Source organism: Xenopus laevis, chromosome 2L (assembly GCF_017654675.1).
Source record: "Xenopus laevis strain J_2021 chromosome 2L, Xenopus_laevis_v10.1, whole genome shotgun sequence".
NCBI classification, from domain to species: domain Eukaryota; kingdom Metazoa; phylum Chordata; class Amphibia; order Anura; family Pipidae; genus Xenopus; species Xenopus laevis.
Window position 1 is genome coordinate 49,374,703 of NC_054373.1, and position 16,421 is coordinate 49,391,123.

General features: G+C 38.6%; 1 protein-coding gene across 1 annotated transcript in view; it reads left to right on the forward strand.

Annotated features, from left to right (window-relative positions):
• The first annotated feature begins 368 nt into the window (after window positions 1-368).
• rap1gap2.L (RAP1 GTPase activating protein 2 L homeolog) overlaps window positions 369-16,421 on the forward strand; it is a 443,489-nt gene continuing 427,436 nt past the window's right edge. The window contains exon 1 of the mRNA XM_041581866.1: window positions 369-516. The gene's annotated coding sequence lies outside the window, so the exon portion shown is untranslated. The remainder of the gene's footprint in view (window positions 517-16,421) is intronic.

Here is a 16,421-nt window from a genome sequence, read left to right on the forward strand (position 1 = left end):
TTATTACAGTGATATATTCTCCAGAGAGCCATTGATTATAGTGCTGGCTTTGGGTGAGACATTTATGACTAGTTTTGGGGCAATGAAAAGAAAAATACAAATGTGAAAACCTAAAGTGATGTGTGAACAAATACAAATGATTTCATTAATGAGTGTCCATTTTTTTTTTTGCTTAACAGAGAAGTCAGGGTGCCAGGGTGTGTGTGTTTATACAGTGCCTACAAATCTGATCCTGTGTGTCCTTGGCTTAGGAAAGATTGACACACAACCATCTAAATGAAAAGGGCTGTGGGGCTGAACTCTGCCTCATACTGCCCCCTGCTGGAGATCTGGGACTAATGCTACAGTATATGCCAAGAGAGCTGAGCAGCATTGAGACAGTAGGGCAGCACAGACAAGCACATCATCTACTAATCGCAGCAAATAGTTCCAGATCTGTCTCAGCGCTGCTGTACTGAGAGCATCGGGATTAGCTGCTGGCTGCTGTACTCAGGCTCTGATCTGTGGAAAGAGAAGGTGAGTGATGATCCTCCTCTTGTAATGGTGTGTGAGCTGAACAGCAATAGGCAAGCTCTAGAGTTAAAAATCCTAAGTGTGCATGTTGAGGGTTCAGCAGAGGCAGGAATGCTTATGGATTCTGCAATGCCATGTTGCTATATACATTATCCTGTATACGATGAGTGAGTAGCAGTGGCTCCTTCTGTTTATGAAGCTGCAATGTGTGCAAGCTGTGCTAATCTGCTCATTAGTCTACATGTGTTTCAGCCTTGTATTATCTTATCTACTTATTCTTGCTATTTATTATATGAATTCTAGTGGGGGCACAACTACCTGTAGGCAGGGGAGACAAGGGTGGGGGTTATAAATGCTGATGGCAAGCAATATGAATATGCATTTTATGGTAGATCCTTATGATTGCAGTAATATCACATGGCAAAGCGCTACCTCCATTTGCTAATGGCTACTCATCAAACTGCCACATTATAGCTCATCTCATGATTAATATTTAGTCATTCTAGCAGGATGGGGACTTGTTGGAGCAGATTAAATGAAGTTTGAGGCCAGTTACTTCCAGTGTGGGAACAGACAGGTGGTCATTGCCGTTAGCAGATAAGTGTGTAGCAATGCACATGCACCTGTTGCAAGACTCAGGAACTTGTAGACAAACTATGCAAATATGATTTTCAGCAGATACTCACCGCCAGTCCGCCACTATACTCAGGTCAGTGCATGTACATTCTAAAAGGGGTTGTTCACCTTTTAGTATGATGTAGAGAGTGATTCTCAGAAAATGTGCAATTGGTTGTCACTTATTATTATTTGTGGTTTTTGAGTTACTTAGCTTTTTATTCAGCAGCTTTGCAATTTTAGCAATCTGGTTGCTAGGGTCCAAATTACCCTAGCAACCATGCATTGATTTAAATAAGACACTGGAATATGAATAGGAGAGCACCTGAATATAAAGACGAATAATAAAAAGTGGAAATATCAATAAATTGTTAGCCCAGGGGCTCTTACACACGGCCGTTTTTACCTGTGCTCCCCTGCATTACGCTTTCTTCTGTTCCGCCGCAGGGGAGCGCAGGAGTAGACACAGTCAATTATTTTGAAGGGGGCTCGACTCACACAGATGCATGTAAGTGTTGAACGCAGGTGAAATGCAACACGCTGCGTCCCAACCTGTGTTTGGCACTTACATGCGTCTGTGTGAGTACAGTCCCCTTCAAAACAATTGACTGCGTCTACTCCTGCGCTCCCCTGCGGCTGAACGGATGAAAACGCAATGCAGGGGAGCACACTTAAAAACGTCCGTGTGTAAGAGCCCCTGGGCTAACAATTTATTGATGTTTCCACTTTTTATTATTCGTCTTTATATTCAGGTGCTCTCCTATTCATATTCCAGTGTCTTGTAGACGCGACAATTCTTCTTTGGTGAATAACCGATTTCAGTGCAGTGTGACCAATCCTTCAAATTCTTGTGCAGTTAGTGGGATTCGAGCGATCATCGATTTCGATTGGCCAGGTTAAAAAATCTTTATTGGTCCCAGTGAGATCTATCTATGTGTGCAGGCAGTTTTGCTGGCAATATCGCCTGAAATTGTCTTTTTAGTTGATGGACACTTCGTACATTTAAACGATCGATTCAAGATAATCGTGGTCTCCCAATAACGATTGGATCTTTTAAAAATTTTTACATCTATGGCCAGTTTAAGAGCCCTTACAGAGCATTTACTTTTAGATGGGGTCAGTGACCGCTATTTGAAAGCTGGAAAGAGTCAGAAGAAAAAAAACAAATAAATAAAAAACTATAAAAAATAATGAAGAGCAATTGAAAAGTTGCTTGAATTGGTCATTCTATAACGACCTAAAAGTTAATTTAAAGGTGAACCCCTTTAAGGGCATATGTTTGCATCATAAGTGGCTGTTGAGCTACTTTATTACCCCGCATCTCCAGCCAGCCCTTGGCTGTTAGTGGGATTATGTAAATTGCAGTAGAACAATAACTGCAGGGAAGAAGATTGCCCATGTTTGGTCTGGAAATACTACTGATTATTCAGATCTTAGAATTGGCCAATGGCTTTGCTCTGTTTACTCTCTGTCCCCATGTTCTAATGAGTCCTCCATGCAGTATCCTTGGAATCATGTCTGACCTCCACCTTCCTTCTAGGGAATCTGTCATTAGTAATGGCATCATTGTGTAAATGACCAACCATTGAATGGAGACTGTATGTAGTAGTTCTGGCCGGGCCCCCTCTACACCAGCAGAGCACACACACAGCATACAATTCTCGCTGTCACAGCCCCTCGCTGTAATAGTGGAGACAGGGTCCACTTAATCCATAAACACAGTGGTTCTTAAATTTTTTTTTTTTTTAAATTCTTACATTTTCACTTAGATAAACAGGCAGGGTAACAAGTGTTTAGACCCCTTATAGTTGTGCAATTTTAGGGAAATTTCTCTATCTCTGAGTCTGTTTCAGTCCATATGCTGACATTGGTGCCTCTTCTCATTAGAACTTCTTGTTTCCAGTGGTCTCAAAGCAAGTGCTTATTTTTAAATTATTGGTTTGGAGGCAAGTTTTTGATGCATAAAACCAGGTGCACTGCCAAATAGAGTATCCTGAAGGCTGCCAGTCCACATAGGGGCTACCAAATGGCCAATCACAGCACTTATTTGGCACTCTTAGGAACATTTTTCATGCACCCAATTTGCTGTCCCCAACTCCTTTTACAAGTGAATGTTGCTCACGGGTTAAGACATTTGAGGACCCCTAGCCCCTGGCTGAAACTAATCCACAAAAGATTTTCTTGGTAAGAGGAGGATTAATTACCCACCGTTTAGTGATGTGTGGGCTGGCCCGATACCCGCAGGTTTACCCAAGGGTCGGGCCAACCTCGCATGCTTCTTTGTGGGTGGTGGGTGGGTGCAGGTTGAGCTCTTCTTCAAACCCGACTTCCGGGTTCGTCTTTTATAGACGCTGCGCCTGCTGGGCTGGTTGGTCTATAAAAGCAACTAGAAAGTGCGGATGCGGGAGGGCATGGGCTAAGTCAGGGAGGTTAGGGTCGGGTGCGGGTCTGGGAAATCCCGACCCGCACAGTCGTACTACTACAGTTGTAACAGTCATTTCTGATGGCTCAATAGCCACTCACCTTATATTAATTAATTTATATTAAAATACTGAAACTGTACATTAACATCATGGGCTAAAAAACAAGAGGGGCCTAAATATATAATACATTACTGTATATTTGAAATTATTTTCCTTGTAAATTATTTTAGGGCACATGGGGCAAATTCCAGTTCAGCATGCAGGAAGCAACATGGGTGAAAATGTATCTCTATAGACTATTATAAAAATTGCCTGTTTCCTGCCAATTTGTTGCTCTGTGTACCATTGACTGTATAGGCCAGTCTTTAGATAGATGGAGTCTCTAGCCTGAGAAAATCCCCTTGTAATTTTCATATCATTACTATCCTTGGTCTTTTCCTGCTTTAATATTTTCTTTCCTCATTATTTGCTACCTATACTGCCTGTCACCAAAATTAAAATTAAATTCTGTATTCGTTGCTATGGTCAGTGAACTCAGCACACATGAATCATACTTAATTTGAGGCTAAGTTTAAATTGCTTATCCTTCTTTTCATGTCGTCTCATATTCTGTCAATTAAACCATGTTGTAGCTAGAGACATTGACCCTAGCAACCATACAGCAGTTTAAATTACAAACTAAAGAGATGCAGAAATCTAAACAAATGATTAAAAAACACCAAATGCAGATTGGATTGTTATCCCAAAACTTGTTATCCAGAAAGCTCCAAATTACCAGAAGGGTATCTCCCATAGACTTCATTATGACCACATAATTCTAATTTTTAAAAATTATTTCCTTTTTCTCTATAATAATAAAACCGTACCTTACACTGGATCCAATCTACGATATAATCCATCCTTACTGGAGAAAAAACAATCCTATTGGGTTTATTTAATGTTCAAATGATTTTTTTTATAGAATTATTATGAAGAAGATCCCTTATCCGGAAAACCCCAGGTCCCATGCATTGTGGATAATAGGTCCCATACCTATAAAAGTAATTGCAATGTGACCTCCCTTTTGGTCAGGGATAACCAACAGGTTTAAAACTGGCCAGTGCAAACTCATTGATGTAGAACCTGGTGCCCATACTCCTCCACAGCCCTGGGTCTTACTGTTCTATACCCAGTAAGGATGCACCGAATCCAGAATTCGGTTTGGGATTTGGCCAGGATTCAGCCTTTTTCAGCAGGATTCGGCCGAATCCTTCGGCTGAACTGAATCCTAATTTGCAAATACAAATTAGGGGCGGGAGGGAAATCGCTTGACCTTTTGGCACAAATCAAGGAAGTTAAACATTTTCCCCTTCCCACCCCTAATTTGTATATGCAAATTAGGATTTGGGTTCGGTATTCGGCTGAATCTTTTGCAAAGGATTCGGAGGTTCGGCTGAATCCAAAATAGTGGATTCGGTGCATCCCTAATACCCAGCTGCTATTGCCTGCAGCACTCCCCATTTAGCAAGAACTGTTATGAGAAATGTATCACACTGGCCTGGGCAGAACATGCTGACCCACATTTGGTATTCTGCTTTTTGCTTCAAAGAGGGAGAATATTAGAATGTAGGGTTACAGGGATCAGCACATCCTTGAAATATACTTTCTCATACTGTAGCTATTTAAAGGAGAATGCAGGAAAGCAACTGTATATTATATTCCACTACAGTACTGATTTGTATTAGTATGCAAGCATGCTAACACTGTCAGTTAATGAGGTGCAGAAGAGGCTTTTGCACTGTGCTCATGTAATATTTATTTACACCAAGTTTTGACCTTCATGAGTCTCACTTGGCCTTGTATCATGCCAGAAAGGAGCTCAGCTTCATCTGAATGGGAAGGAATATGCCCCTCTTGAGGATAAACCACAGAATATTAAATGTGGCTCATTTTATTGGCAATAGAGATAAGAGGAGAATAATGTTTTTACCGCTGCTAGAAGCTTGTAGGTTTATATCTTTACAACCTTACTAGGGGACACGTAGGAGTTCTGTCGGGCCTGGTCAAAATAGGGTCCTGGACAGATGCAATGAAACTGCAAAAAGGAAGGTAAAGGTTGGGTGGCCAGGGTATGTTTGGCCATAACATGGTCACGCATGTTCAGATAAGCGGTTTTATTTTTTTGAGCATTTTATTTGAACATTTGGAGCAGGGCCCACCTCCCAGAGGGTCTGGGGTAATAACTAGGGTGTGAGCCTTGTCAACTATGTAGTATGGAGATCTATAACATCTAATGGTAACCCTATGGACAAAAAATTATAAAGAAAAAAGATACCCCGTGGGTAACAACCTAATCAGTAACCAGCATACATTAAATCTCTTAGGATTTAAATAAGTTAATTGAATAAATAAATTAAAGTGCAAAATTGTCTAATCAATTGATTAATTAATTGAACAGCTATTAGATTTTAAAATAATTCATAAATTGTATAAAGTGCCAATTAGTGCATAATGTCCATTAGGTAGTTTAGTCAATTATCATTCTCAACTTAAATAACAATTCATGGTTAAAATAAACCAAAAAGAGCTAAAAAGATAAAATGACAAAGTTCCTCAAAGGAGTGCAATTAATTGAGAAAAAGACTTAAATTAGGTGAGAATTATTAGGAGCAAGGAAAGGTATATTAAATTAATCAAGTACTAATATTAGTATTATTAATATTAGTAATTATAGTAAAAGAGATTTAATGTATGCTGGTTACTGATTAGGTTGTTACCCACGGGGTATCTTTTTTCTTTATAATGTATGCTGGTTACTGATTAGGTTGTTACCTACGGGGTATCTTTTTTCTTTATAATGTATGCTGGTTACTGATTAGGTTGTTACCCACGGGGTATCTTTTTTCTTTATAATTTTTAGCACTTTTTGATTCTCTGACGGTCGTCAGCCCTCGTGTGGAACCTGTGAGATCTCGTTTATTTAGGGAGTTAAGAGTTGTTTTCCCTATTTTTATTAACCCTATGGACAAGTCATAAATAGAATTTCCAATCTATTTAAAATTATACTGCATTGAAACCAGTGCGTCATGCAGCAAGTACTTAAGTGAATTCCATATTAACCATGCATCATAAGGCTTTTATGTGTTACTGATTTTAGGTCTATGCCTATACCGATTTTTTGTAGCTTCCCATAATTGTTTCATGTTTTACGTTCACTATGGAAAAGCATCCCACTTTGAAGGAGTATTTTGGAAGGTATTGTTTCTAGGGATTCTAAAGTAGGGATTATAGATAGGGATTCTTATTACCTGCATCAGAAACGAAAATACAGTCCATTCATTTTTTATGCATTCAAAGTATTGAGGTAGTGAGAAACAAAACAACATCCAACTGGTAGAAAATATCTCATTGGATACTGTTTGGAGGCATACATGGATTTTCTGTGCTGCCCTTCAACCCTTGTGTGCCTTGTATCTATCATTATGCCGTGGTCAAGAGATTATACAGGTATGGGACCTTTTATTCATCCAAATGCTCAGGACCTGGGTTTTTCCAGATAAGGGATCTTTCCGTAATCTGGATCTCCATACATTAAGTCTGCTTAAAATAATTTCAAACATTAAATCAATTCAATAGGATTGTTTTGCCTCTAATAAGGATTAATTATATATAAGTTTGGAAAAAGTTCAAGTTTCAATTTCTTTATTACAGAGAAAAAGGAAATCAATTTTAAAAATCTGAATTATTTCATTAAAATAGGGTCTATGGGAAATGGCTTTCCCATAATTTGGAGATTTCAGGATAACGAGTTTCTGGATAACAGATCCAATACCTGTACTACAGCAATAACATTTTTACCAGTAGAAAAAATAAGTGGAAATGTACAGGCTATAGTTAAAAGCCCTGATAGTGTAGTCCTTAAATGGGGGTGTGATCTATACCACATTATGGATTGCTTTAATGAGCTTGTGTCAGCCTGCCCTGTAGCTCATAGTTTGAATAAATGGAATTTCAGTATTTCATAGTACATTAACCACCAAACCTCATTAGGGTATATTTAACCTTTATATTCATACAGTGTATGTGCACTATTCAGTTTTCTGCCAGTTGACAGCTTTATAGATTTGTCAGAAGGGTGCTCCTTCTTCTCCATTATGGATCGGGCAGTTTAATTATGGAAGTAAAATTATATGGACATAGGGTTGCCACCCAGCCGGTATTTTGTCCAGCTGGTAAAAATGATGCTTTATTCCAATGTTATTAATAGATCAGATATATTTCTACAGAAATTGTACTACACTGGGCTAGTACTTCTATCAGCAGAAAACTGCCCTGGCCCGGGGGTTCTTCTAGTTAGCATCTTTGAGCGATCTTCTTCCTGCTTCTTCTTCCCTTGCATAGTGCATGAACAGAAGAGTAAAAAGCAGAATTTTAGCAAATAAGCCACCTATTTCACTCTACTGCGAATGAATCAGCCATGAGAAATTTGAAGAAAGAAGAAGTGAAAGAAGAGGATCGCTCAGTGATTCTTGCAGGGAGGCTAGAGCATTTTTTTTTTTTTGCTGAGCACAGCCTGCAGTATCAGGTAAGTAAATACAATCACTTGGGGGTGCCTAACTTTTGGCACCCCGACTTAAAAAAACTTTCCTTCTCCTTTTAGCACTTTGGAATCTTTATTTGTAATCATTTATTTCAGTAAACCTCCTTGAAAAAAAACCTGGAAATTATTATAAATATATACAAATATATTCAAACAGAATGATCATTTATCCAGAAATTCCCAGGGCCCAAGCATTCTGGATAATAGATCCTATACCTATTCTACACAAATTATGCATCATACAACTCAGTTTTGCCATTTTTCTTGGGTGAAATATATAAAACCAAATCAAAGATAAAGTAAAAATAATATCTTTCTTAATATTTTTTCTTAAATAAAAAAAAACGTACTTAAAAAAAATTATTGTTCATAAAAACCCTAATTCTCATTGGCCAAATTTACATGCTTAGAAGACCCCCAAAATAGAGCAGCATTGTTAACCCCCACAAGCTGCTAGCATAACATCATGTTTTCTACAACCCTGTGCCAAAACCCCAGGTCCTTGAGTTTTCAAAGTCCACTTTACAGAATTGCTACCATATTCTTTTATTGTATGAGTGCTGTATCAGAATTGTTAATCTTATGACATGGCTTCAAACATAAACAGGCTTCCCTTTTGAAAATGATGAATTATATTTTGCCCTTCTTTTCTCATCCTCAGCTACTTGCATAGGTAGCTTCAAGCATCAACTAGAATGTGAATCATCAGTACCTATTCAGAATCCTCAGAGGTAGATACCATTCCTCTTCTACAGAATACAACCCATTGGATATTTTTGGCTCATAATCAGATTCTTATTACCTATATAGGGCAGTGTTTAGGCATGTGTCTGGCACAGGACACTTGCAGCCAGATCTGATTCTTTAGCAGAGGCAGTGCTGTGTGCTAGTGATGTGCGGGTCAAGAAGAACAAGACCGGCACCCGACCCAACCCGCACCCGACTCAAACCGAACCCGCCCACACCCGCCTCTTCCACTCTATATATATATAGACCTGCGCCGGTCCACTGATGACATCACAAAAGGGGAGGGGTGAGTGCTAAGGTATAAAAAAGAATGTCGGAAGCAGGAAGCCGGCAGTTTAAGGGCAGTGTAAGGTCATGGGTATCACGGGTATGAGGCCAGCCCTCACATCACTACTGGGTTCCCTTCTCTTCCACAATCAGTGAATGCACACACTGTACTAATATGCACTGATTGCTGAGCGGCTGTCACAGTTCCAGTGTCTAGGGCAGCGTCTCAATATAAATGGCCAAATTCAATAAAAACAAGCAATCCGTTGTCACACAGTGTGATCAGTGCCAGTGATAATATAAAGTGATAATATAAAGTCAGCAGTATCAGCTATCTTGTCAGCTGTATCATGTAAAGATGAGATTCAAAGACGGTAAAAACTGAAGCTGGGAATAAACATATTGATGAACCAAGTTAGCAGCTTGAAGATGCCGCTTTGACCCTTTCAGATCGATAAAAAAAGATATTACATGGCACCATCAGTGGTCAAACTGCCAGATATAGTCACACCACACAATGAGAATTTTGCAGGCAAGAACCAGTAATTAATGTATGTGGATCATGATGTCCAGCTGCTCTTGAGTAAAAACACATGGCACATTGCTGATAGCCTTTGGAGGACGACAGGCTGGACATCACTAAGCTCTCATACATTTCTTTCCTGTATTTAAAAGAAAAAAATAAAAGGCAAACTCTATGTCCTCATCATGGTTTCAACCCAAAAGGCAGATGTGAGTTATCTGTGCTGAATTGGAAATGTGACCCTATGATATATACTGCTAATACATGGTGCTAGAGACTGAAAACAGAATAATGGCAGTGAATGTGATCTACTTAGATTTCGGATGTGGATGTGATCTTCTTAGACTGTGCTAAAGCATACCGTACCATACAGAAGTCCACTGATTAATCCTGTCATCGGAAAATATGTTTTTTTTTCAAAACGCATCAGTTAATAGTGCTACTCCAGCAGAATTCTGCACTGAATCCATTTCTCAAAAGAGCAAACAGATTTTTTTATATTCAATTTTGAAATCTGACATGGGGCTAGACATTTTGTCAATTTCCCAGCTGCCCCTGGTCATGTGACTTGTGCTCTGGAAATGCCCAGAACCAGCATTCCCAATTCAATTCACTGATGTTAGCATTTTAGGCCTAGTGTAATAAAAGATGTAACATTAGTAATGGGTCTGGTATCTCATAGTAATCAGATGTTTGCTTTTAAATGGCCAGAAACCTGCTGATTATTTGCTATAGGTTAATATATCTTGTGTAAAATTTTTGACTTTTCTTTCACAAAGATGTTTTATTTGACAGATACAAATGGAAATATTTGACTCAATGATATATTGCAAAAATCATCGTTTGTAATTCTTAAGACTGTTTGATGTAGATTTGTTCAACTGTAACCTTTTTAAAACTACAGCAGAGCAAGCATATATGCCTGGAAAACATGAATGAATTGGAAGGTCCCCATGAAGTTGGGTAAACATCTCCTCTTGCCGGCGGGAAGGCATTTTGGGGAGATTAGTCACCGCTTGTCTCTGGGCGACTAATCTTCCCATCTGCCACCACCATTAAGCATTTATTATCATTTTTAGTATCATGCAATTTAACAATGCTGGCTGTCATGGTTGTCTACAATGGCTTGTAAACTTTACTACAATGACTTTAAGTGAGGGCTGGCTATTGTGGCATATTTAGCAGATTATGGTTGATAGGGAACAATTGCTAATTGCCATGCCGGACTGATCAGCAAATATTGTGTGCAAAAGCTCATACTCCTGAACTTTGCTGTCTTCGCACCAAATTAAGGTAAGGCAAAATAGAAGAGTAACTCTGAAAATGTTGATTGATAATCCAAGGACATTTATTTGATAACACAAAAGTTTTTCCCATAATTCCAGCATAATTGGTGCCCTAGGTGAGAATTGCTTGCAAATGCACTTTAACACAGTTCAGTGTGGAGTTTGGTATCCACCTAACTTCTGTGCCCTAATCTTTAGGCATACATTCCAACTGAATTTTCAAAATAATCATTGGTCAACAATGTGCAGGTTTTCTCATCAAGTATGTTTGCAAATAGGATAGGGTTGTATTGTAATAAACATTTTACAGTCATACAACCTCATAATGTGATTCTCCTGCAATTCTGCCCCTTCCATTAGTGAAAATGAACTGTGTGCCATTGAATAATGTTCCACTATGCATGCCATACACTGCTCTTAGTCATTAGAACCCAAAGGATAGAAAGTGAGCATGATACTAAAAAGGTTCCCTGTACTGGCAGTACTTTCCTTTATTGTGCCTTTGTCATGTGCAGTCAGAGATAGCACTTTTCTTTAATTGGGAACTGACCCATGAAGCTCCAAGAGTGGCTAACGAGTACATACAGCAAAGCTGGCCATAGATGTAAAGATTTTTAAAAGATCTGATCATCATCGTGAGACCACGATTATCTCGAAACGATTGTACGATCGTACGATCATACGAATTGTCCATCAACTAAAAAGACAATTTGCCAGGAAAACAAAGGGTAGCTGCGTGCTTGGCCCTGCAAATATAGATAGATTGCACTGGGACCGACAAAGATTTTTTAACCGGGCCAATCAATTTTCTGACAGATGTAGGCCGAAATATCGTAAGAAGTACGATCGTTCGAATCCCACTAACCGCACGATAATTTCGAAGGATTGGTCGGACTTCACTAAAATCGGTCGTTTGGCAAGACCTTTTGGGGACCTTTAATATATAAACTATAGTGAATTTATTTTAAACCTTTTTAATTTTATCCAGTAAGCTGTGCTTGGTAGTTTTGCTGTCAATGTTACTTTTGTTCTTTTTGCCCACAGAATTTATTTCTTGCCGTTGTGACCATGAAATGTATGTATCAAAAAAAGAAATATTGTAAGCAGAATGCATAATGCTGTATACCTTGCAGTCCATAAGCATCAGGGCAGACTAACAACGTCAGGTTAAACTAACTTAAAGCCACCCACCTCTACTTGATAAGCCTTTTTTACTCTAGTCATCTCTAGACTAAAATATCTTGGGTTCCTTCATACTACTCAAAATGTTAAAAATTCACTATAGCAGAGATTCCTCTGGAATCACACACTAAAGTCTCTTAAGGTGAGATGTGTTGTTGTGAATACCTATTAGTTGACCCTATATCGGGATTAATTATTGTATATGATACTGTATTATATATGTGTCCTACTGTATATCTGTAATGGGGATCAGTCCAAACCACGACTCTCAGACTTAGAAGTCTGAAAACCACTGCATTAAAGACATTTATTCCAGCTGCCTGCTGTTGCTTACACAGTGGTACTGAGTACTAATGATAGAATCAAGGTGTTCAGGTTTAAAATGTTCAGATTCACGTTCAGGGTGTACTTACTAAGGAAATACTTTCTGCACTGTTCATTACCCTTTGGCATAGAAGGAAAAGTAGTTAAACAAGACTGCAGGTTGCTTATCTAGTGAAAAACAAAAAACATATCATGAATATCAATACAGCATACTGTTTAACACTCAATATTAAAAAAAACTGACACTTTAGGTTATACTCCCAGTCTGCACTAAACATACCCAGTAACACCCAAATACCACCATAAATCCTTTCCACTTAAGCTTTTTCAACACATGGCCCATGACTGTAGTACCCCCTGATGGAGCCCCTCTTTGGGACTGTCCCCTCTAAATTGGGACTACTGGGAGGTACACATATAGGTCACTAAAAGCAGACAGTGTTTCTCACAGAAGACAAAATGTACAGGTATATGGAGTTTGAAAAAACTTTTTTAGAATTTAGTTACAGGCATATCAAAACAAGCAACCCCAAAGGAGGTTATTTATTAATCACAATGATGCGATTAATTATGCCTGGCACAGATCATTAAATATATGTTCTGTTGATAAATGTCTCTGGCTTCCACAAATCTGCAGCGCTTCCTCTCTTTAAAAAATGTATAAAGCTAGTTCAGTGTGTCTGCTTGTTTAACTTGGCACTAGGCAATAAGTAGAGTAAAAGAATAAGTACCCCCTGGGGTGATCATGATCAGGGCCTTTCTAATTCAAGTTGTCTTTTCATGTATATAATACATTTACATCATGTAGAATTCACCACATTTGGTTGCTTAGTTGAGTGCAAAATCCATTATAGCAGGATAATATATAAATAAATACTAGCACATCGGGCAAAACGAGGACTGAGTAATATAGGCTAAGAACTGTATATGCTGCTGACAATGAAATTACATTAGAGCGTAAGAAATATATTAAATCTTTCATTGACTTGTTTTGCACTGGAGAAACTAAAATGAACAGAAAATAGAAAGTTGCTAAATATTTAAACACAAGTCTTTATTTTCTGCTGCTGAAATAGGAATGATTCTTTCAGGGAGGATCCCAACAACTAATGGGTAATCGACTGAAACTGAGATTGAGTGAAATGAGGAGTCCTTCAGGCAAGGACAGCAGGGTCCTAAATAAAGGACCAGGAGACAGACAAGGCAGGAATAGGATGTAGAGCCTGCATCTGATTAAGTGTCAGGTGGACACGAAACGCGTAAGGCTTGACATGATTGTTCAATAAATATTTTTTATTTTCTTGACTTTTGGTCTGACCTGGTGTGGTTTCCAGTGTGCCCTACACCCTTTATTTTTGTCTGTATAGGAATAGGATGTAACAGATAGAATAGATCTAGAATCTAGGTCAGACTGGGCTAGACTGACCAGAGTACTCAAGCTGAGACTTCATATAGGGTCATCAAGCTGGGAATTTAACGCATATTGTAAAATACAGATTCAACAGAAATCTCCCAGCTTTCCTACTAGCCCAGTTCCACCAGAGTGCTGAATAAACAACAGACTGTTGGGCCGGCACCTGACGAACAACTGGTAGGGAAAATGATAAGAATAATTTTTGCAGTGGGGTTGCCAGGGGCTAAACTTGGAAAATATTTTGTTTAAAACTGGGGTTGAATCTCTTCCTCAGAAATTCAAGAGCTTGCTTGAATGGCCATCAAAATATATATAAAAGTAGTCAAAGTGAATTCCTTTTTCTTAAAGGAGAAGGAAAGTTAAAATCACTGGGTGGTGCTAAATGTTAGGCATCCCCAAGAGAATGTAATCATTTACCTGATGCCCAAGGCCTCCTATAAGCAGAAAAGCCCAGAGTTCTTCCAGCAAGCATCACAGAGCAATCCGCTTCCTGCTTCTTCTTTTTTGTGAGCAGGTAGGCATGCGTCGGACTTCTTTTTCACTCTGCTGCGCTTTTGTCGGCTCTGGGGTAGTGATAAAAGAAGAATCGAAAGAAGAGGATTGCTCTGTGGTACCCTTTTCTGCAGGAGCACTGGCCTGGAGTATCAGGTAAGTGATTATAATCACTGTAGTGCCTACATTTGGCCCCCAGTGATGAAAACGTTCCTTCTCCTATAAGAGCAGATGTGGAGCAAGGTACAAGACACACAGGCCTGATGTTTTTTCAGAAGGGGGAAGTGGTGAGACCTTCAGGCAAGGACCTTGGGGCCCATAATGCAGACTAAGAACAGACTTGACAATGCAGGAGTAGGCAGGAACAGGATGAAGCAGGCCTGGAACTGTTCTAGGCAGGAATGGAATGACGTGGGCACAGAACATGACTAGAGAGAAACAGGACCTAAATAGCCAATGTGGCAAATGAACATTGTTGCACACATTGGAAAAAATATATTATAAACCTATCATTAACTTTTTAGTTGCCTTCAAAAAAGGTGTCTAGAAGCTGTGTGGTCCTTGCTTCAAATACCACAAGTGCCTTTGTGGACAAATCTTTGTCTTATGTGTATCCCATTAGCAGTTTTAGTAAATGCGTTTATGTATTTATATTCTCCTGGACAGTGTGCTTTTTGAAATAGTATCTATTTTTTTTTTATCAGTGTTACTCAACCTTGTCTTTATTCCATATTTGTATAAATAGAAAGACATTAATCTGTACAAACCTATAAAAACTAAGAAATCCTTTTAATTCTAGATTTATTCACACTTTACATTTATATATTGCTTTGTTTATTCACATTAGAAATATTCTGGTCTGGAGTGCTCTCTTTCCTTGTGTCTGAGAAAAGGAGAGATTATTTTATCAGAAGCTGTATTAGCTACACTTGCTTATCAGCTGTGGTTCTGGTAGCAGTTATAGGAAAGTATATGAGCAGAGCTATTCTAAGGAAATCTCTGAGCATGTATCCTCTCTTTCCAGGTCACCAAGCAGGTCCTTGGCATTCAGCATCTTTATTGTAGGAAGCATTTTTCTAATCTGTACATGATGGGTCGATTCAGGGTTTTTATTGCCAGAGCTTTAATGCTACTCTTTGTGCATTTAATGGCTAGCTAAGAAGGCACTAAAGGTGAACTGGATGTGCAGTCAGCAGACTTCAGATTCTTTTTCTGGAAAGTGCATTATGACCAAATAAATGATGGAAAAGCTACATTAAGCAAATTCACAAAATATCATTCCAGTTGTGCATTAAAAATGTCACCTTTAAAGTAACTTTTAGTATGACGTAAAGAGTGATATTCTGAGACAATATTGGTTTTCATTTTTTTTAATTACTTTTTTGAGTTATTTAGCTTCAGCAGTTTTCCAGTTTGCCGTTTCAGCAATCTGGTTGCTAGGGTGCGAATTAACCAAGCAACCATTGACCGATAGGACACGGTATGAGTAAGAGACTGGAATATGAATAGGAGAGGGTCTGGATACAAAGATGAGTTATAAAAAGTAGCAATAACAATAAATGTGTTGCCTTACGGAGCATTTGTTACACATTAAGGGGGTTATTTATTAAGGATCAAGTTGTATTTTCCACAAAAACTCGAGTTTATTATTTTGGTGAAAATTCACAATTTCGGGGGTTTTTTCAAAAAGAAAACTCAGATTTTTCAAGGTTTATTATACTCCGACCCTGGAATCCAAAAATACACCATCTAAAACCTGTCAAGGTCATGTAGGAGTCAACATCAGAGGTCCCTTGAACCATTTGAAGATGTTAATAGCCTTCATCATGTTCGAGTTTTTTATCTGAGGGTTTTGCTCGAAAACTTGAGCAATTCGAGTTTTATTTTGGTCTAAAACTCGATCAATTTGAGTTTTCGGGTCTTTAACCCTGAACTCGCTGATTCACATTTTTTTATCCGAGTTTTTTCTTAAATTAGAAACCATCCGAGTTGTGAGTTAATTCGAGGTCTAAAAATAACCCTCTAAATGAGATCACATTATGATCACTGTTGCCCA